Source organism: Struthio camelus, chromosome 2 (assembly GCF_040807025.1).
Source record: "Struthio camelus isolate bStrCam1 chromosome 2, bStrCam1.hap1, whole genome shotgun sequence".
Lineage (NCBI taxonomy): Eukaryota > Metazoa > Chordata > Aves > Struthioniformes > Struthionidae > Struthio > Struthio camelus.
In genome coordinates this window covers 145,726,112-145,749,170 of record NC_090943.1, presented here as the reverse complement: position 1 = coordinate 145,749,170, position 23,059 = coordinate 145,726,112, and the positions used below count along the sequence as shown (strand labels likewise).

General features: G+C 45.1%; 1 protein-coding gene across 4 annotated transcripts in view; it reads right to left on the bottom strand.

The window, feature by feature from the left end:
* Window positions 1–23,059, bottom strand: part of NCALD (neurocalcin delta) — a 247,899-nt gene that overhangs the window by 140,102 nt on the left and 84,738 nt on the right. The window contains exon 1 of one of the 4 annotated variants that reach the window (XM_068932898.1): window positions 21,632–21,923. The exons of 2 other annotated variants lie outside the window; for them this stretch is intronic. The gene's annotated coding sequence lies outside the window, so the exon portion shown is untranslated. Of the gene's footprint in view, window positions 1–21,631; window positions 21,924–23,059 lie in introns of those variants that run through there. One more of the 4 variants, XM_068932900.1, reaches the window with a different exon arrangement.

Genomic DNA, 23,059 nt, shown 5'->3' with positions numbered 1-23,059 from the left:
GCAACAAGCGTGCTTGGCCTCAGCCACAGGGCAGCAGCGTTAGAGAGCCCGAATCCAGCCCAAAGCACGTCCAGAGCGTGCGTAAAGCCGACGGGAGGCCCAAAGCAGAACTCTGCTTTCTTCTAAGCTCACAAACTGAAACAACATCATCTCCCTGCCACGCATTGAGCCATGGACTGCCTTCCCAACACTTCGGCTGGGATTCAGAGTCCGGGAACTGGTCCAGGGGTTCACAGAGGTCCCTGGACCGTCGCTAGGACTGCACAGTTGCCATGCTCACATAATATGTGCCTAGTAACCCTTTTCAAAGTAAAAGATAAATAGATTTCTCTAATAAGGCAGCATGCTTTACTGGCTCAAAGAGAAGACAGAGAGACAAGACGCCTGGCTTCCTTTTCAGGATCAACCAATATGAGTCATTTTCCCTGCTTTCTCCCAGCTTGAAAATGATTATTATGTATTTGTTTATTTAAAGTTTATTCTTTTTTTTTTTAATTAGAGAATAATAAGTATAATCTCACTAAAGAAAAAAAAATACCATTTTAAATGTTCCATCCCAGATTCTGTTAACTTGAAAGCAAGAAGAAAAATGATTATTATTGGGTAACTTTGTTACTAGCTGTTTCTCCTATACTGTTCAAAAAATCAGCTAACTGTAAGGTGTTATTTTTGGATGGAGATACCATATGTAGAAAAAGTCTGAGCTCAGAAAATTAAAACTTGGTCTTTCATATGGCATGGTCTTACTGGGTTTGAAGCAGCTCTTAGCAGCATTCACAGATGGCTGTCTCAGTCCACAGGCAGGCATTACAGGGACGATATGCTTGGCAACGGCATGGAAACGCTTTTTACTACGGGCAGAATGAACTCACAGGATTAAAAATCACCTAGGACCCTTTCTTTCTTTATAAGGCATTCAGGCAGCTAACACCCTTTTGAAATCCCAGAGGCAACCCAGTCACTTGGAAATCTGGCACCCAATCTCTGGCAATAAGCCTCCGTTTTCAGTTCAAACCATCACAAGCAAGGGGTGAGGAGACTCATCTGGAGATTTACCTTGGGCCTGTAGCTCTAACACAGCAAAACCTGACCACAAGAGGTGCAAAACCACAGCCTCTTATGGCAGCCAGAAGTAGGCTGTGGTAAAATCGAGGGCAAAGCAGCGCCCTAAAGACTTTCTTCAGGAGGCTGGAGCAGAGCTCTGCCCCACAGCAGTGTCTCAGCCCATCCTAGAGACCAGCTGCCCCAGAGCTACTCCATCAATTCATTTTGATTTTTCCCCCACCTGCAGCCCAGCAGAGAGAAGCAGATGTTGCAAATATGCAGGATTTAAAAGGAAATCTGATTTCCCTTGAGGTCACCGCTTCTCTCGTCTGACTTACTGCTTGTCTATTCAGTGGCCAACAGCAGTTAACTTATACACAGTATATCTGTTCCAGCAGCAGCCGTAGTAGGAGGTTCAAATAATTGTTTTTACAAGAACCACTTTCCGCAGAGCCCTTTGAAGGTCATGCTGATTATTTCCTCCAGAGCAAGCAAAGCACCATGTAATTATTGCAAATGTCACCTGGTGAAAAATCACTTCTAGTCAATCATCTCAGTCTGGGGATAACTGCTGCAGCTCCTTGCTACCACAACAAGTCAAACAGAAGTGATGAGGGGCCTGGCATCTCCCCCATCAAGACTGTATACTCCTCTAAACGTTAAAAAATCGGTTAAATAACGTTCATGTGAGGCCCGCTCCAAAATACCCTGCTCAGACATGCTCTGCATGCTACTGGTCCTGCTTTGTGTTTTTTCCACGCTAGGCAGATCAGGTTGCGGTTTTTTAATGTGAGGTGCGTTAACACTCTGCAGACTTGCTGTAGACCTTGCACATGCTTGTAGACTTTGTACACCTCCCCTACGCAACTGCAGCACCCACAACTCAGTGGCGACACACAAAATTCCTTTCTGCCAGGAGGGTGAAGCAGCCGAAATGCAGCTCTCCCTGCTCTGCAGCCGTGGCAGCGCACTTGCAACATCCCACTGCCAGTGTCAACACCTCACTGAAGGTTCCCACGCTTCACCAGCTTCCCAGTGACTTGGGGCCCAGCTCAGGACGGGCCACTGAAGATATAATGGTGTTCAGCCAGCGCAGGGTTGGACCCCATGTTCTGAGGTCACTGTGAAAAGCTTCTTTACATTATCACAATCCTGCCTATGCCATCAAAAACAGGTGATATGTAGCATTAATGACATTTATGGTGCTTAACAGTTTTCACTGTAGAACTCTGGTTCTGTTTAGTTTTTCTGTGATGCTTGACCCTTAGAAGCAAAACGTTCCACATTTAGTTAATGCCCAAAAGAGGTGTATTTGCTTTTCTAAACAAAATTGAGAAGAAAGCTGACTTAGTGACATTGACTGCAAACAATATATTTAATATACAGGGGGCACCCAAGCACATCAGAAAAAAAAATCCATCAAAAATCTGGCTGTTTGTTTCTGTCTTTGCATGATAAACAATTACATTTCAGTGGGAATATGTGATATTAAAATAAATTTTATTGAAAATGAGCACTCAACCAACCGTCGTGATGAGCAGCAATATAAAAACCTCAATAGGAACATATCCTACTTCCAAGGGAAACTTGGAACTTATATATGTGATAAATATATGGTGCTACTCATACTTCACACGTGACCCAGGAGATCTTGCATACATACGCAACAGTCAAACGTATCAGGACTGAAATGCACAGCACATACATGGAGCAAACTAGCCATCTGATGTATGTCTTGTCAGAAACATTGCTAAAAGTAAAAAGGACACACTTGAACGGGAGAAGAAAATGTTTGTAGCATCATAAGGTGCCAAAAGGTTGAAGAAAAAACTGAAAATTTCAGAGGATCAAATAGAGAAAAAAGCAATGGTGGTGTACTGTGACGTTGAACTAATGGTGCACATTAGAAAGGACTGCATTCATAACTCATCTGCGCCAAGCTAGCAAATGCAACAGGTATTTCCCCAATTTTTATTTCAGTATTAACAGCTGTCATCTATGGAAAAATAATGAAGTTCTCTTTTGTCAGTACTTCAAGTGAAGGTGACACAAGGAAGTAATATCCTTCCACAGTAGTACCAGAGGAAAATTAATTCATATGGATTTTCTCTCTATAAATCTATGCAATATTCTGGTCCATTTATTGAAAATGTCAAAGAAAACTGCATTCACAGATGCTTGGAAAATACAACGCCAAGAACCAACAGTATAACATCAGAAATAAATACTGCAGTGGTACCCACATGAGGGGTGGGTAGCCACATGTCAGATAGACAGATGCTCTTTGCAAATTGCTCTAATACAAACTTCAATCGTTTTAAAAGCAGAGAGCAGAAGCACACATATTAAAAAAAACAGGACCACAGGATGGCTAGATGGCCATAGAAATTCCTTTGTCAGAGCGTAACATACAGTGGAAATCAAACAAGGTATTTTACCTACAGAGTCAATATGCAGTCCTTACAGATTAGCTTCTATGAAGTTACACAATTTGTGACCTATTTTGTTACTGTGACCAACAGATCTGTCATAAACTACATTATGACATAAACAATCATTCAGAAAGTTCTGTGATATTTTCTAGCCTGCAAAGATAAATCAATGGAGCTAGGTTTTAACATGAAGTTAAATGCAGACTGGCCTAGAGCTTTCTTTTTCACAGATCAATATTTACATTGCTTGTCAAGTGTCAACAGGTTCCACATGCTGGGTGCCTAACTGCACGGAGCTGAAATGCAGTAGGAGACCTTGCTCTGACATCAGGCACACATGAAAAATATTTCTAATGCCCTATGCCTTTTTCTGTTTGTACTCTATTTCCCATGGCATAAGAAATGAAAGAACCATGCCTGTGGGACCCTGTGACCTGCCACACGTGGTTGCAAAGAGTCTGGCTAGGATATAGGCCCTCCCATGGGGGATGCTCTGGGAACCCTTAACATAGGTTCGTCCTGGAGAGAAAAATCAGCTTCATCCCTATTCATTCATATCAGCAAATAATTTCAAAGACTTTCCACATTGCTATTCCAACTCTAGACCTGTTTTGGGAAGTAGCTACGCAAAGCAAAGATTCTGCAATACTTCCAGAAGCACCTTTTGGCACCAACTACCAGTGTGACCTGAACCTGGTATTGGGTTTCCATGATTACTTGGTGCCAACTGGCCATGAGTAAGGTACGGAGCTTTGTCCCATCTCGGGACGCCCTGCTTCAGGCCCTATCCACACAACAGGCACTGAAGACGGAACTGGCAGGGCTGCTTCCAGCTGTCCAACAGGGGAAGGAGGAAAGGAGATGGAGGCGCACCAAGGCTGCAGCTGCCACAGACAGCCGGGAGCATGCCTGGCCTGGGGCTGCAGCTCCCCTCGTCCAGCGCTGCTCCCTGCTCACCATTCAGCCTGGGACCACAAGTACTGTTTCTTCAAACTGAGGCAAGAAATCATGAAAGATGAGATGAGGCCAATGGCATGGTAAAGAAAGAAAGAGAAGTTTTAGCTATGGCACTGACATCCTTTTCTAGCCAGAAGTTCTTTGTTCAGAGCTGGAAGACACTGACTTACCTTTTACTTGTGTTCATATAGTATCATTTATTGTCATGCATCAGCCCTCATGATGACATAGGCATGTTCAGCACATAGTAGGGCTTTCTGGATCTCAATGCATAAAGTGCTGATTGTCTTGACAGCTTCCAGCGCTCAAGCCTACTAGGCTTTTTAAGCTTTAAGGTGTTTGCATTATCTACTAAATGAAAGGATCAGCTTTGTTAAGCTCTGCATACAACCAGCTAACATCAAGAGGTAGAAAATTAAGGTAATGAATATGTTTTATTAAGCCAACAAAAATGTCAAATTACGGTGTATATAATTTCCAGAGTTTACCAGGGCAATATATCTACCTCATGCGATGCAACTTCTCTGTCAGATACCAATAAAAATCTAAATGTTCATATGTTTCTTAGGAATAACTTTTGACTTCCTAAAGGGAAATCCATTCTGCATCTTTCCTTTTGTCTTGGAAGCAGTGGGACTGACATGTTTCCAATTGCTAATTAATGCCGTAATCTTCTAAAAGGTGAAGGATGTCTATCTGTCTTGAATGAGTATTGAACCTCAAAATCCCGTGCTCATGGGAGAAAGCTCTTCAGAAACCCTGCCTGGCTTTGGCAGTAGAAGGAGGCAAAGGGGGAGATGCCCACAGACTTTCTCCCTGTCTTTCCCTGAGTCGTGCCCAAACTCATTTCCGATACTTCTCTGTTAACCCTCTAGTGAAGCCAGCTCCCTGCTGAGCACCGCTATACTGCTGGCCATCCCCCTGGGAAAGGGAGATTCACAAAGAGGTGATTGCCAGGGTGGCTACTTGACCCCAGCCCCTGTGCCCCTCATGCAAGCAAGGTGGGCCAACCAGTTGGCAGCCACAGAGCACTTCCAGGGGTGCCTGTGGGAACTCCCCACTTCCAGCTATCAGTCCCCACAGGCAGGAAGGAAGACTGTTTAGTCTTCTTCTCATTAAATGGGAGCTGAAGGGAGAGTTGAAAACTTCATATCACTCCCTGCTTACGTTTGAAGAGTGAAAAAACACCTCACAAACTTCTTTCTTCCACAGAAGGGAAGACTGGAGAGCTGCTGACCCCAGCCACCGGTCCTGCGCAGGTTTAAGGTAACCATATGTTCCCAAGACATGTGGAAAAGCATTGATAGCTCTGGAGTGACTTCCCCATCTGTGAGCGAAGCGCTTGAAGATTCTCAAAATGTTCCTCCATGGCACAAGGGATGTTGAGGGGAGAGGGGCTGAGCTTCAAGTTGTAGTTATCTGCTTGCTAGGAAGGCAACAAGGTCCTGAGGGCCACAGTGGTGAGATTCACACCACCCTCCCTGCAAGAGCTGTGTGAGCCCAGCTGTGGTGTGGTGGGCGCCAGCGGGGCACATGCACACTATTTTTAGATCAAAGAAAGCCAGAGAGCTGACGCTCATCAGATTGAAGGCTCTGTCATCACCCCTGTGCTCTGCACCTTCAACACTGCAATATGCTAGACTGATTGAAATTATGAGAGTTTAACAGGGCCCTTAAGGATTTCTATGTTTGTCTGTAAAGTATTTGGCAGGTCATGAACCAACGACATAATTCTCTTAATGTATCCCAGAGCTCTGATGAGATACACCCTTAGCATCCTTTACTATTTTTGAAGCATCATCCAGTACTTGATCAGATCAACCTCCTTCTGCTTAAAAAAGAAGACTACTATTTCAACTGATTTGCTTTCTTTAGGATGCAGTTTTTCCAAAACGATATTCCGATTCTGATCTTCCTGCTGAAACGAGGTTGCTGTGTATGCTAAGTTGCCTAAAACAAAATAGTGCCTAACTGATAAATTACATGTTTTCGAATAAATCTCTCAACAATACCTAAGCTAGTGTAAAGAGTTTGTTTCTGATTGACTAGCATTTTGTCTTCATTAACAATTTGTTGACCATTTAACTAAAGAAATATTCCACTGAAGGCCACAGTCATGAAAAGTCGCAATAGAGGATTTATTGTACATTACTTTGGCAGATGCAATAAATCTCATTAAAGTGCTTCAGAGCTCTACAGTACTTTAAAATGGCCAGGAGCCAGATACCAGTTGCTATTGCACTCTTTAGTCTTTTCTCTTCTTAAAAAGACAGAAGCCTAAAGATATCATCGAATGTGGAACCTAATTTTCATCCCAGCCTTTCTCTGGCCTCCTTATATATGTCATTTTTTCAGATTTGTTTTTTTATATTGGTCAATGGGATTTAAATCCTACAGCTGCAAATTCTCACCATCACCCACAAGTCAGATAGTCAGATGACTACCTAAATTCTGCCCAGTTATTTACAACTGCATGTTATAAAAAATGGTTCTTAAAAGTATATATTTTTGTGAGAATTAGCTTTTGTCCCAGGGCATCTCAAGTTTATTTAAGCTGAGTTATTTGTTCTGAGATCACAGATAAAAAGACTTTGCCTAGTCAGGAACCTGTTCATCAATTATATACTTTCAATTCCTTTCCATACAGAAGTGATCAGTCTCTGGGATGGAAAAAAAAGGTACCCAGTGCAAGCAGCTGAAAAAAGAACAAAGCTTAAAAGTCATTTTTCCCTTTGCCTTCTCTTTTACATCACACCACAGGTGAGACTTCCCCTACGCTGCAAATGACCAAATGCTCCCTCTCTCCAGCTTGTCCTTTGCTCACCTGTTCTGCACTTTTTATGTTGGCTAACCCTTGCTTTTAACATATTTCTGGAAAGACTTACAGTTGTGTTAGTGGTAAAAATCACCCAGTAAGTATCTATTTCAGCTCCCCAGCCATATAGTTTGATAAAGCTCTGACCAACGTAGTGCTAAGCTTCCCAAGCTCTGACACTTGTACAGCCACTCGGGGTTTAAAAGGGAGAAGTTTAAAAAGCCTGGGATAGGATTTAGGAAGTCAAGGGAGACCCACATATGTAAGTTACTCTAGCAGTCACCCACTAGCAGAACTGGTCCCAGACCTGAGCAAAATGCAACAGAGGAACTTGGTTTTGTCAGACTCAACAAGCCACTCCTATGATCTGCACAGAAAGAGGACGTCTCTTTGGACAGCTTTCAACAGAGCTTTTATTGCATCTTGGCCCTGAGCTGCAGTAACTGAAACAGCACAACAGTGTGTCGTACTGGCACACCAGGAGTTGTACAATTACCCTCTGCAGAAGGGTTTCACCTTGGCTTTGGGGTTTTACCACCAGAACTTCTGCAATTTCTATTTCGAACAGCCAATTCCTGAACTGGCTGAACCAGTTCCTGGGAAATAGGCTTACCCATGCACTGCTGAAAGAGGGTTGGATAGAGGCAGATACGGGCACTGTTCCTGAGGCTCGGGAGGATCTTCTTTGCTGCAGAGAAGAGCAAGGTAGAGGCAGAAGGACAGCAGAAAGCCTGGGAAGGCCATTGGAGGAGTGCTGGGAAGGAGCTGCAGCCACTGGGTTCGGTACTTTGCTCTGCTTTGCAGCAGCAGCTGTGCTTTTTTTGTCATTCTGTGAATGTGGTAGTGATCAAAACCTTCTTCAGCCCCTGGGGAGGCACCGTTAATAGCACATTCAGACTGAGAATGGTGCCATGAGAACTCAAAAGTGAAACAATTTAGAAAGTGATTAAAAGGAAAGGTCGCTACGATCGCTTCAATTCCAGAGCTAGAGTCGCCTGACACTCACTCAATCCATGAACGGCACGCACAGTACACGAAAACTAAATTGCACTTGGAAAGTGATTTTAGTTTTCACAGTCAGCAGTGTTATTAAATCACAGTCAAGGAATTTATGACCTTCTTTATTTTTCACCATTTGCTAATAGCTATTAGATCCCAAGCAGACAGTCACCATGATGCAAAGAGCAAGCAAGCAGGAGGGCTGCAGCAGAGGTGTGTTACACTGGAGCATGGGAGTAGGTGTCTTAGCAGACGTGAGTAGGAGCGATGGTGGCTCGGGCTGCATGTAGCGCTGCCAGGAGCCTGTGGGCACAGACGTCCCCTGCTCTGCTTGGCAAAGGCCGGCATCAGCCGTGGTTATCTGACTGGGGAGCCGTGACCAGGGCAACGTCGGCAAGACAGAGCCACCTTCTGTTTCCCCCTTTGAAGGGCGCAGCGCATACTTCCTTGGGAGAAAAGGACAGGGTGAGAAGCAGTAGCATTTCGTCTGCCACTAATGGGAAGAAAATCATTGCACTGCCCTGGGCCTGTTAGCCCAGGTGTCACCCCGGGTCAGACCTGACCTGGCCTTGCTATGAGTTGTCGCCTCAGCACCCAGTTCAGCTCTTCCACCTAGTGCTGCATTGTGGCAGGGGGAGGGAAGGAAAAGCGGTTTCCCTCTCCTTAGTATCAGGGCACCGTGAGTGCCTTAGGTAGCTCATCTGCAGTCACTGCAGGCTGCTTGGCCTCAGGAGTTACAGAGGTGTCCACCACGCTCAGGAAACCTCAGTTCCTTCAGTTGCTGGGAGGGGAGCGTCCACACAGACCTGCCCCCATCGGAGCCATTTCCCCGGGGCAGGCAGAAGGCTGCTCCCTGACAGCTTCCTGTCTACCTGCTTCCTGGGGGGACAGGAGTGATGAGAGCCCGATCCAGGAGCTGGGGTGTAGGAGCTGCTCAGAGGATAGCTTTCCTGTGTTTCCCAAAAGGGCAGCCCACCCAACTGATCCTATCACCTTGTTCCTAGAAACTAATAAATCATTTGGGCTGAAATTTTCCAGAGTTAATCAGCCTTACGCAGACACCTGGTATGTCAAATTTTGGCCCAAAGAGATTAAAATTGGTAAGGTCAAAAGAAACAAAAATGGATTTGCTTTAATGGAAAGTGTTAGGCAACCTTAACACCACACAGCACTACCAGCCCTGCTGCTCGCTGGTCTGGTTTCTGAACTCACAAGTCGAGCAACTATTTAGCTGTATTTCTAAACAGCCTCAGAGATGACTGATACAGAGTTGTCAGTTTTGCCTTCAGAATAGGGTAGGTTACTTTTGTTTAGCAGTGTACATGTATCTGGATCTACAAAAAGGAATACAGTGCAATTACAGAGATCCTTTTTCAGCTTACTTTCTGGCTAGGGTTTTTTGTGTTATTAAAACTTCTGAATGTAAAAGCCAGGTTTTCTGTTCTCTGGCTCATCGTCATATCCATTGAGCCCAAAGGCAAAAGACAGACACCTTAACTTCTGGTTTTCTCCAGGAGCTTAGTTATGGTTCAGCTGCCCAGCTACCCAAAGGATAGCAGCAAGACTTCAGGTAGGAGAGAGTGCTCATCTCCTCTGAATGCAAAGACAGCCAAAAAGGAGCACGCTGGAGGACCCTCGGACCCCATGGGGCAGGGTTTGCTAAGGGACACAGTCTCAGGGAGCGGGAGGCTTGGAGCCTGTCCAGCGGTTGGGTGCCGAAGCCTCAGCCTTGCCAGGATGTAAGCAGTCTCGATCTCATCCACAAGCATCTAACGTATCAAGTGTTACAGTTTCTAGGCTGATCTAGGACATTTCAGGAAGATGCACTAGTGCAAGTCCTTGTTTGACATAAGTGGGTACCACTTCTGTAGCAGTCACAAAGATTTAGGCCAGATATAAAGCCTAGCTGATTTTATTGACACCTACTAGAGACTGAAGTGAATGCTGATAAATAAGCTTAAGAAAAATCAGACCTAAGCTTCTGTCATTCATCCCTGCAGCCTACAAGTTCAGAGAGAGCACAGGCATTGTTAAACTCCAGCAGCCATGCTGCACAATGTGCAAGAAGGAAGCTACAGTAATCAAATTGCTTCAGCTCTCTGCCTTGCACAGATGCTGGGTTTTAGCTTGCCCTTTAAAATACCCATCCACCATGAAATCATCCAGCAAAGAAATCCACTCTGAGCTTTCAGATCCCACTGCAGAGGGCTGAGCTCTTCCTGAACATCCGTGCCCATTACAGACAGTGAGAAGTGACGGCATTCGGTAGGCTGAAAAAAGGCTCCTGAGGTAGGGCTCGTTCAAAAATAAAATTAAATTGTGTGGACAGCTCAGTGGGGATAACACATCTGAGAAAGAACACACGTGTTACGTGAGTTCCCACCTCACACACATATAAGGTGAGTTTCCACCTACAGGACGCCCTTCATGATGGGCCAGTAGCCTCTCTCTGTAAAAAAGCCCTAAGAAACGGAGAGACAAATGCTCATATTCTGCTGGATGTTTCACAAACTCCAAAGGAGGGAAGCACGGTTCTGGCTTCTGCAAATGGACATTGCAAAGAAGAAAAATATGCGGCTAGATCATGTGGGCCTTGTAAGCCTGAGAAGAGAGTTTGCATTCCTAAAATATTTTCAGTTTTAATAACCCTTTGGAGCACAATTGAATTTAACTCCCTGTAGCAATGACATGCCAACTATCACCTTGGGGTTTCAAATTTGCTAAGCCCCATTCTTTCAAATTAGATTACTACCCCCAAAATGTCAAGAATCCTCTTAACAGATGGTTTCACAAGAGAAAATGTAAACAAATTCTGCAGTCCAAAGTGAGGTAATACTAGTGTCCAGGCACTGCCAATATTTCACTCCCTGTGTAAAAAGTGGTGGGCCTACATTATCTGCAAAGGAAGTAAAATGAGCTGATACAAATTAAAGAAACAGGAAGCCTACCACCACATCTGCACTTACAGTCTAGACTAAGCGCAATCTTTTAACCATTTAGGATCCTGGCAATAAAATACCAGTAGAATCATAAATTGATATATAAATACTTAAACAAATGACAGCAGTTCTATCACAATGAAATAATGCTCTCCCGACCAAGAACATTCAGGTACTAAAAACAAAACTAACTTCTCCACTGAATTTTCATTGCAGATGAGGCTAGAGATTTTCTTTGCCCCACGTTTGTATTCTGTAACTAAGAGAAGTGTATGGACCACAATTCCACTGAAGAAAGTTCAGCTCAGGAGAGAGAAAGGCTCCCTAACATTTGTATGATCTTGAATTTTCTCCTCTCCTCTTAATATTTTCTCCTCTCTTTGGCCAGTCTGTCCTTAGCTTGCAGGAAATGGCCTGGCTCTTGCTATAGCTATTGTACAGCATGATTGAGCTCTGATGTGATCAAGCAGTCATTCAATAGCTAATCAAATATTTATCAAATAATGACTGAATCAATTATTCAGATCAAACAACTAACCTGCAATATTCTGAGTATTTTGACCGTTACTTGACAGGAAGCAAAGGCATTCAGCAGCCTGTGCTATCAGATCCTGAAAGGAGGAAACGGCTGTCATGAAAATGTCCTGTCTCACATGAAAGCTGCTGAACTGGTACAGCTGGAGAAAATTGCATCAACCTCTCATGGTATGTTCCCACTTTCCTCAGGGTCTGGGGCACTGAGGTCCAGAAAAGAGAGTCATTCAGAGCCTACAGAGACTTTTGCAAGAAGCCAAAGAGGTGCCTCAGTCACTGCAAGTCACCTTGCCGAGCTGATGACTATCTCTGCACTTTGCTGCTAGGAGGCAGTGCCAGGCCAGGTTCCTGGAGGTCAGCGCTGCCGAGTTGTTATTCTAAACAAACACAGTGATTTCCACCTTCATTTGACACATGACATACAGGACATAGGTGACTTTGCAGAAATAGGTAAGAGCAAGGTAAAGCAATTCAGTGCCACAGGCAGGCTGCAGCAATAGCCAGTCGTGACACAGTGTGATATGGGCCACATCCAGATTTCACAAATATTTCACAGGGCTGAGCTCCATGACAGATGCTTAATCTAGCCACGTACAGGACATACAAACTCTGCTGCTCTGGGTTATACCTAACTTTGCTTATGAAAGGTGCCAAGGCTGTGCTTGAGGACTACCCCGGTGTGTGCAAGGGATGTGCAGACGGGGGCTGGTCCTGCAATCGCAAAGCAGATGAGCAGCCCCAGGCCCCATGTAGCCCTTGCCCTTTCAGATCCAAGAAGGCATTAAAAAACCAGCAAACAAAAAGCCCTACCAAGCATCAAGCTCTTCCCACACAGAGAGAGAAATACTTTTTTCACCCCTCAGGCCAGCGCTGTGCAAAGGCTCTGTCGTCTGGTATTTATCACTGCACACACTGAACAGTGAGTAAGTGGAAATAAAAGCAGCACAGTGACCTAGATGGAAACCGCTGTAACAAAATAAAAGCTTCACTCCGTCACGGGAGCAGCTCTGCAGGCGAACCACACACAGAGCACCCTTTGCTGTGCAAGTGAGGATGGTGAACAGGGACCTGTATGCGCACTGCAGGAGCAGAGCGGAGGCTAGTCATGCCCTGCTTGGCAGGTGGATGAGAAGAGCCCTAGACAAATCTAGAAACTAGGAGGCATGTCTGTATTTTTTCAATGTTTCTCATATATTTGTACAGTCAAAGCCTGCCAAAATTCTTAAAGTTCATTAACTGCTCCACCTCTGTCTGCTTTGAAAACGGTCAGAAGATGAGCACACGTTTTCATAAATTGGGGTAAATCTGTACCTGTGATGCAGAGGCGCTATCCAAAATGCAGCCCTCAAGTGCACCTTCTGCAGCTCTCCCAGCCAACCCAAGCACCCAGCTCACAGCATGCCCTCGGTCCGGCCACGTGGCAGGGAAAGCAGGGCTGGGCAAGCCCGTGAGATGCAGCAAACACATGTGTGATCCCAGAGCAGCGTTCCCCCAAAACACACAGGAAGGGGCTCTGGGGCAGGACGCTGCTGAGCGCGGGGGCTGGCAAGCATCCTGCATCCCGGAGCCACTCGGGACAAGCAGGAAACCGTGGTGCAGCTCTGCAAAACCTGAGAGCCGGATGTGGCATGGAGGTGAGGGTACCTGTGCGAGATCTCCCACCACCCGCAGCACCCACCCATGGGTAGGGCTTCCTGGAGAAGAAGGGTGCATCTGGGCAACTGGAGATGAAGAGTTACAGGCCAACCTGGCAAAACACAACAAGTTAGTAAAACGCTGCCCCAGGGAGTGCTACCTGGAAAGTCTGAAGGCTGGATTTTAGAGGCTGGATAGCGCTTAGCCAGTGCATGCAATTTTAGAACAATAAATCTGGAGTGCACCAAAGCTTCTCCCTCTGCAACCTCACTCCATAACATTGTTCACAGGCAAGGTGGTCAGCCAGGGCAGCCTTTCAAAGAAGGCTCAGACAGAGCTGTTTAGCAGGCTTATAAACATCAAATTGCACCAGCCTTTCCCTGGCAAATTAGTCATTCAGAGATACAAGCAGCAGCCCACTTTACACACTCCAAGGAGAGGATTTTGCTTACTACTGTGCTGGCACCATCCCTCCCTGGAAACAGGCTCTGCTGCCAGCAGTAGCAGTTGTACAATGCTCCCGTGGCTTGGAGCCGTGAAGGGCAGCAGGGTCCCTGGCACAGCCTCCCGCCATGCCACCCTTTTATCTACTCCCTCTTACCCAGTGCAACAAACAGGCCTTTGCGTTGCTGCCCAGGCGCTCAAATGCCGATGTGACAGCCACCGCTCTGTCCCCTCCACTACGTGCCACCTCCGGACGGGGTCTCTGTGCGGTGGGACCCATGCTTCCCCAGAGGCACTGCCCCCAGCACTGTGCCCAGGGCAGCCCCCAGACCCTTGCTGCTGTGGGCTGTCGGCCCCTGGCCGGGGAGGCCGTGCTGCGCACACGCACCCATCACGCAGCCTGCTGGAGGGTGTGCTCCCACCACCCATCTGCCCAGCGCCAGTGCTTCACATCCCCTTTGCTCAGCCACTCCAGCCACCCTCAGAGAATGTCAGAAACAGGACAACAGCCCCAAACTGCCAGCTTCCCAAGCAAAGATTAGTTCCGCAATGTACAGGGTTTTCTTGCCAGGAATTTTTCCAGCGTTCAGTGCTCTGGTGGTGGCTTCAACATTATGTAAAATTTCATTTCATACCTCTTCCAATCACCTTGGATAAATTAAATCTCGGTATTAAAGCTATGGCTGTTTAGCTCAACATCTGCTGCTTCTGGAAGCTGCAGGCAGGCAACTATCTGGTCACAGCATGAAATGATCTGAAGAACTTCTGTGAGTTGCGTTTCCACCAAGGACTGCAGAATGATATGTCACAATTTCAGCGACAGCCTATCTATAGCCTCGTAATGTTCAACAGGCATGTTTTATTTAAGTAAGCAAAACATATCTTCACTGCCAAACAAACAAAACCAGACCACAGAGATCCTCCTTCAATGATCTGAACTTTCTGCACATTCCTCTTGCTCAAATTTGTCACCAGAAATACATCCAAACCAAAGCTCTGGCTTTGACAAACCACAAACATTTCCTTCCTTCCTTATTTATTTAGGTACGGGTAGGGTGTTTGAAATCTGTGTGTACTCTGGAATTTCACATCTTGGCCTCATCGCTGCTCAGTGACACGTTGTACCCACCGCGTTCATGCTCAGTGGACTACAACGCATGACATATGCTGCCTCGTCTGCCCCTGCACCACCAGTGCACACGCAGCCAGGGATGTCCACAACAGGGTTACAGCATGTCACGGCCAGCAAAGGGCTCTCTCTGTGACTCTTTGGGAAGAAAAAGTTAGAGGGAAGGGCTTGAAAATGTTAAGCAAAGAAAACCAATGACTGAGAATCAAGTGACTATTCAGGGGAACAGCTGAGCTTCATTTCTGCAGAAAAGAGCTGCACGAGGGTCCCACAGACATAGCCGATGGCTGGATGGGATGACCTCTCCAGCAGCAGTATTAAACTCTTCTATTTGGGCTCACTGGGGGCTAAATGAGACTTTCATATTCCTTTGGCAAGCAACACACAGGACATTAGTGCTACCTACTTCACCTAACTAGTGTTATCTACTTCACCTTCATCACATGCATGCAATACCTCTACCTCTTTTATTTCCACTAACTCATAATTTCGGGCACAACTTTCAAAGTTGACAGGCAAGACAACTCATGAGAGGTGCTGAGACTCTCATATTGATAGCTGAAATTGTTTGTGGGCTATTCAGAAGCCGTTGACCACACGTAATCTCATGAAACTGCAAACCATATTTGGCCTAGAAGCCAAATCCATTTCTTTCCCCCTTTCTCCTTACTCCCCGTTTTAGTGAAGCCAGTGCACCTTTGTGCAACAGCATCTTTCATAAGCAAAGTCAAAATCTCTGTCAGAACATTTAAACATAGTGCACAGGTTTAATAATGTTATTCTATCACTACATTTTTAGTCAAACTGGAGGAATTTGTGCATTAGACAAACCCTTAATTTCAGATGTTATTTGAAGGATAAGCAAGAAAAGCATTTATGGGCGCTGTAAAGACTTCTATTAACTTATGCCATTCCTATAAAAATATTAGAATTCAGTGCACATCACTGAGCTAAGAAAATAATATTGCATCTCTATGGCAACCTGCAATGAACAGCATATTGACCATCTCTGAAGAGACAGGGAATTGCATTCTTCTTGCATTACAATGATTTCTACTTAGAGCCTGCCTTGTGCTTATAATCCTTTAGGATTAAAAATGTGTAAGAATTGTGAGTCACCAACCTTCCAGCCAAATGTGTGATGTGGTAAGTATTCGTTTTTTCTCCTGTAGCTCTTGCTTTTTACAAAGGTGCTATAACTTCATTCATACCATCAACATTTCTCCACACAGTTCCCAAGGACAATACAAGATGCTAGGCATTCTTGATGAAAGCATGAAAGCCAACTGCTTCTCTTCCCCTTTCGTCTGTGTTCATTTACCGTGTTCACGTCTCCCAAACTGCTACAGCACTGAACTATCACATCAGATGTTGCTATTCTCTTCACAATTTAGTTCACTAAAGGGGAGAAAGTATGCATTTCAAAAAGGAGATGGATTTGGTATAAACTGAGAAACGTAGAGGACACTGTGAAGATAAAAGGCTGCAGAGTGTGAGCAAGGCACAAAGATCAGCTGTGGAGAAGTAAGATTGCTCTGCCTAGAGAAATGCAGCAAGCATAAAGGAGGAAAGGCAAAGAGCAACACTCTAGAATAAAGAAAGATACAGATCACACAGCAGTGGAAATCAGTCTCAGAAGTCCATTAAATGCTTTTCAGAAGTTTCATGGCAGACTAACAGCGAAGAAGTGGCTTGCTGATTCAGTAATAATAATGCCTTTCAACATTATTGGGACTGTTTGGCCAGACACAATGACATTGTGCTCACTCTGTCTGCTTCTAAAATTGAAGCCCTGTCAAAGGCAGCATGATTTTTTTCAATTTTTTGCACACACGCCTCAATAAAACTTCAAGCTGTAGGGCATAAGTCACCCACCGAATAATGGCAGCTAGAAAGACTCATTCTTGGTGAGTAGGTTATTCCGTTTCTGACTATTTGAAGTTTTTTCTCCATTTCTCAGCGGCATATCGACCTGGGAGAGAAGGTACTGGAACAGAGGGACTGCTGATCTGTGCGTATGGCCTCTTCCCTCCCCTTTCCTGTTTCTGCACAGGAATATTAAGTGGCTCCTGGATACATTTATAGTAAATAATACTATAGAATGCTTCCCAGTAAAATTAAAAGGCAAAGAGCAACAGAAGTCATTTTAGTGATGAAGTAAAGACAGTGACCATGTTAAAAAAACATGTGGCAATGCTGAAAAATGGCAACATGCAGTATAATTATGTGCCTTCAAATTAGGATCAGTGATACAGGCTTTGCTACCACATTCAGCTGGCAGATGACAGCAATAAGCCACTCGAGCTGCCTCCAGTAGAGTAGGGCAGAGCCCAGGCTAACCAGCACGCTGGCAGCGACACTTTGATGCAAGGGAGGGGAAATACACTGTGTTTTAAAATTTAGGGAGACTTCTGCTTTGCATGGTTGATAGTTGCTTTAGCTTTCTTATTCTGTGCTCATCCAGCACTCGGCGACTGAATTTCGTATTCCATATTCTCAGACAGCAGATGACCTACTTTCATTACATTATTATTGCTGGTTTAGGCAGCCTGCCTCCCTGGAGGAGGAGGAGGAGTGCTGGTGGTATCTTTGTAGAGGATATACAGCTGGGACTTTGCTGGTGACTGAATCAGAGAGGAAATGGGTAGATCTCTCAGGGTGGTTTTATGGGAGGTGAAAACGTATTCAGCCTGCAATGCTCAGCCCCTACGCCCTGCAACAGGAACATCTGTTTACAGAGTATTTTAAAACTCATTAGGATAGGAAAAAAAGAGTAACTACCAAACAGCAGAAGCAACTGGTGAAGTGCTCGGCAGATATAGGGACAGGTAAAGCATGGGTAGGTGTGAAGGGTGGAAGGAGTGGGGAGACAGGCCCAGAAAGGCAGATGAGCGGCAGCGGGTAGGGAGAGTGGTTTGGGAACAGATGACCAAAATGAAAGTCCGTAGGCTGAGCAAGGGATTAGGTGGAGAGTAGGAGGGCAGCTGGCTGCTTATAAAAAGCAGATGTGTAGTGAGTGTGTGTCTGGAGAGGGACAATGGAGGGAAAGGATGTGAGGAAGTGTGTTAAAATGAGTGGGGGGCAAGAGGTGGGAGTAAAACAACAAAATGGACAATTTTGCCAGTGTGGGCAGGTGGATAGTTCAAATTCACCTCTAAAATGAATTAGCAATCTCTGCTCCTTCCAGGTAAACAGGACTCTACATGAGAGCTGTGCTCACAAGCCTGTTATAGCTGAGACCTTGCATGTGAGAGGAAGCCTTTGCCTCCACTGAATGTGAGAAGTGGTCAAAATTGGATGATAACTAAAACAATAAGGCACCCCCGTGAAAACATAGGTCATTCATGGTCAGGTGAGAAATGCCTTAAGTAAAGGGAGAATTTTTGCAATCAGCGCGCGATATCAAAAAGTCAAGCAGAGGAAAGAGAAGACCTGGAAACATACCTTGGAGAGAAAACAAAGTAAAGGGGCTTGCTGGCTGAAGAGCTCGGGAGAGGAGGGGCGGGAGCTGGGAGCACCGAAGCCAGCTTCTGTTTCATCCCTACTCCATTTGGAAAAAAAGCAACTGTATGCTCATCCTTTGTAAGTAACAAAGATTGCATCAAATACCCATTTTGATCATTTTCATCACCTGACAGAAAGGTGAACAGCTAACTTCACTGGACAAAGAGAACAATAAGCTATTCTTCTTTCTCAATGCTTCTTAACAAGCTTCCTTCCCCACCCCTTGGGCAATCTAGAGTAAGGCTTTTGCTGCTGCCATAACGGAAGCAAAATACTTGCAATTAACCCCAGAGTTTAGCATTTACAAAAATGAACAAATTAAGTCATGATCTTCCTGGCAGTCTGCGTGCGGGATCACTCGGACGAGAAGCAGGCAGCCACACTGGGTCCCCGGCGCTCTCTGCCTCTCTCACCCCCAAGAGTTTCCTTCCTGCTCCCGCAGCCCAGGCCGACCATCTCCTCTGGCACAGGGCTCCACGTCCCGAAACCTGCCATCAGCCTTCAGGCCGCGCTGCCCTGTAGCCATCGCCCTTTCTTTCTCCTCTCTTACTGCCTCACCAGCACTCCTGGATGCTTTCTGGAAAATGAAAAACCACCCTGAGCACTCCAGAGCCTGTTGTGCAAGGATATTTCCCTCCCTCTTTTTATTTTAACATAGGCCACTCTTCACCCTCTAGGACTTGCACCCTCTCGCTAGGGGGACTCCCAGCTCCCTTGCAGCCCCAAGCCACCCAAGCCGTGCAGGGAGCTGCACACCCCGTGTTCGCCTCTTATTGCTCGTGCGCATTTGGCATGTTGTACATTGAAATACATTAGCAGTAACAAGACTTGATGAATATCGTTCCATTTGATATGGTGTCAGAAATTATATAAACGTTTCCCTGTAATGATTTGGTTTGAAATCCCGACTTTACCTTTTCTCATTCAGCTAGAATAGGACCAAAAAATTAAATGAGCAAAGTGCTTTCTTCTAAAGCTGATCTCTTAGGCCTCACATAGGTCAAACAGGCCCAGTAGGCCCTGACACAAGAAAGTGCTTAAGCACGTCCTTTAAGTACCTGTGTAGCCCAGGAGGGACCCCATTTCTCTAGCTGTGCACTGTGGGTAATTATCTTACAGATTTTTTTGCAAAACTTCTTGAGCAATGTGAGAGCTCATTATGGTTATTAGAGAAATGCACAATAATGACACAGCTAGTAATGGCAAAAACATGTTTGAACATTTTCCCTTCACTGGAAAATGATCTTTCTAGCTCCCAGAGCAAGAAACCAAATGACGTTATTGCTGGAGAGCTGGGAGAGAGAGAATGCTTCTAGCAAGAAAAAGGGTAAATGACCATTATGTACTGAGTCACTCACTGAGGAGCTGGAAAACCCAAAATATGCTGCCACGTGGTATACCAAGGAGAAGTGATCCCAAGAGATATGGTGTGCATCCACTTTATAACTTAAATGATTTCACAGTAATCAGCCCTGGGTGACCAAGACTGAAGATACTTCATCAGTGAATTAATCATTTATAATCCATCACAAGGGAGGCATCAGCGTGGCTCATTAAGATGCTTACCACAAGCTGCAGTGTCCTAAGAATATTAAGCACTTCGGCAAAATTTAAGATAAGCAGATATTTCACATAATTAAAAGGCAGAGAAAATGTCACCAGCTTCTCACCTGCCCAGCGACTTGTCATGAAAAGTCAATTTCAAGCCCTGACTTACTGAAGGGGGGTCTAAAATGTATTTTAAAAATCCATAGTCTTGCACACTGGAGGACAACCACCCCGTAAGAAAATAGAGGTTGGTATTGTCAGCCTAAGCATAATTGCAAAGAAGCCATTTGACTTAGGTTTCCTAAAGGAATTAGGGTGGATGCTTGTCACTTATCATCCTGCAAGGAACTGATGTCTGTTGCCCTGAGCTCCAATAAAAGGCCGATGAGAATTAAATTAACATCAAAAGGAGCAGAGCTGAGCCATATAAGCCTTCATCAAAGAAGTAAAGCAGACATGTCATTGTATGCTCAAAACGAGTTAGCTTTCTGTTCACTTGCCATTACACGACAGTGACTGGATTGGGCAATCTCTGCTAATGCACCTGGCCCACAAGCAAACAAGTACAGTAGGTTTCCTAGCTAGACCCTTTCTCATTTCCATATTTCAAAAAAAGGAAGGAATACAGCCCTTACAGCATCTGCACCATCATTTGTGGCTTGCCTTCCTCATGCCTCCGTATCAGTAGCAAAGCACGGAAAGGCCCTCTGCGGGAATAAAGGGACAACCCTACGTCTCTTAGCACACAGCAGACGTTCATTAGCTTGCATGAATTCCCCATAAAACGTGGACTCATATACAACATATGGCCTTGCTATGGTTTTACCCCAAATAGATAGCAAAAAAAAAGATATATTTTTGCTGATCATTTTCTAGTATAAATTTGACTGGAGTGGGAACATTTTTTTTAATGAACTGTGTATTCTGCATCTGTGCTTCATGCATTAAGGAGAAAATTCAATCATTTCAGTGTAATTGTTTTATTTACACCAGTTTAACCAGAAAATAAATGGCTACAATAATCTTCTTCTGAGTAAGAAATTATGCAGTTCACACCAGGAGGGTAATCAGCAGTGAAAAAAGTAGTATTTTTCTGACAAAGCTGGGAACTCATGAATGCATTTGTGATGGACGAGAAACCAAACATTAAAATTTTTTCAAGCAACTCTACTTCAAAAGAGAAAACAACAATGTTTTATTCATCCTCCTTTCTGTCCTTCCCCTTCAAACAACTGCAGGCCAGGTGATTATCTTGCATTGGAAAACCAGGCAACGGAAAGGGACAGTCTTGCCCTCCTGTTCAGCTCAGCCCTAAGAGATCTCAGGGATGCACTTCTGTTCTAACGTAGTGTTTGAAACAGCAAAATCACTGAATGAGCTTGACGAAAGTGAACCCAAATGTCAATTGTCTGACCTATAAAAGTAATTTGATAAGAGAAGTGTTTCATTGGAAACCACTTAATGATATTTCATCTAATTAGCATGCTCTCAAGGAAGCAAGCGCAGCTAGAACAACACCGTCAGAAGAGCCACAACAGCAATACGGAGCTGTCATTCTCTTCTGAATTGCTTGTGGATTGAGTACAGAGGACTACTAACTTCCTTTTCAAATTAGCTTTCAAAACAGATGCTAAGTAGGCAGGTTACTTACCAGGACCTCTGATTCTTCAAGAGCCTTGCCTGAACCTCTCAGAAAAGCATCATCAAGTAGGACTGTCTGGATGCCTCTCTGTGGCACTGAGCGTTCAGAGCTGCTTTTAGAAGCGTCTGTGTTGTCCTCAGATGCCTCAATTCCACCCATTTCTTATGCCTTTTTGACATAAGCCTTTAGCAGTTGTTCAGGTTTCTCTGGGAGGTTTTGATGGTGAATGGTGGCACAGCAAGCCCCTTTCCAGCCAGCACTAGCCCGCAAGCGCTCAGCTCTCGCTTAGGGCCACATTAGCTGTGTGTCTAAGTCAGTGCCTGGTGCTTAGTTGCTGTCTTGTCTCCGCCTCTGTGGCCTATTTCTTTCAAGAACATGACACCCACCCCTCCACCTAACATAACTCAGCAAATTGCCTCCACTCACCTAGCCCACATTCCTAAACATCCTCCAGTAATCACTTAATGGCTTTCAAAACCTACGAAGGGCAGCAGCTAGATCCTCCATTTTCAACAACATTTAATACAGCCCATAATATGTTGAAATCCACAGTCACTCGCAGTGGGACTGCAAGGAAGGGTGTAAGTGGGGCTTTTGTGCAGAAATACAACGGTAAAGTTACAAACCCGTCTCACTAGTTCAAAATGGCATCTGGTCATTTCCCAGGATGTTGGGCAGGGACACGTCAAAGGGACTCCAAGGCAGGAAAGCGGGCTAATTCCAGAAACAATGCTGCCTAACCATGTGCACAGAGCTCCAGGGATAACGCAGGGACATGTTACGATTGGCATAGTGCTAGCTGGGATGGGCCAAAACCATGCCAGAAAGCACACTCAGTTCAATAGTGTGAATGACCACATATCCGTGCAACCAGAGGATTCTTCTCCCACCAAAGCAGCTGCTGGCACTGAGGAAATAGGGGGCTCCATACGGTGGAGCCAGCCTCAGGAAAGTGCCACTGAAGCCCCAGAAAGTACCAGAACACAGTATCAGCTCAAAGATGGCAGATCCAGGCTCATGAGCCTGATGAAGCCTTTGAAGCACACACAAAGGCTTGTATAAGGTGAAAGTGCGAATGCTGCTCCCACATCCATGGGGGTCCAAACCTATGCAGACACCACACAAAAATGAGGCTTCTCCCTGTGGACCAGCAGGCTTTCAGGGTGTCACTTACCCAGTAAATCTGAAGGTGAGTAGCTCTGTAAAAGACCAGGCCGCATCAAAATTGTGAAGACAGCCTTTCACAGGCACATCGGACTGCAAAAGTGAATGTTTGTCTTAATATAGAGGAATGAGAGGTGTGTTTCTCTTGATCTTCTTTTGCTAGTAACAAGGTCAGCTACCCGGGAATAACCTGTGTAATGGCACAGAGGTTAACTAAAATAACCTGTCCAGACTTTTTTAGCAATGCATGCACACAGCAAGAGTCTCCTTTTG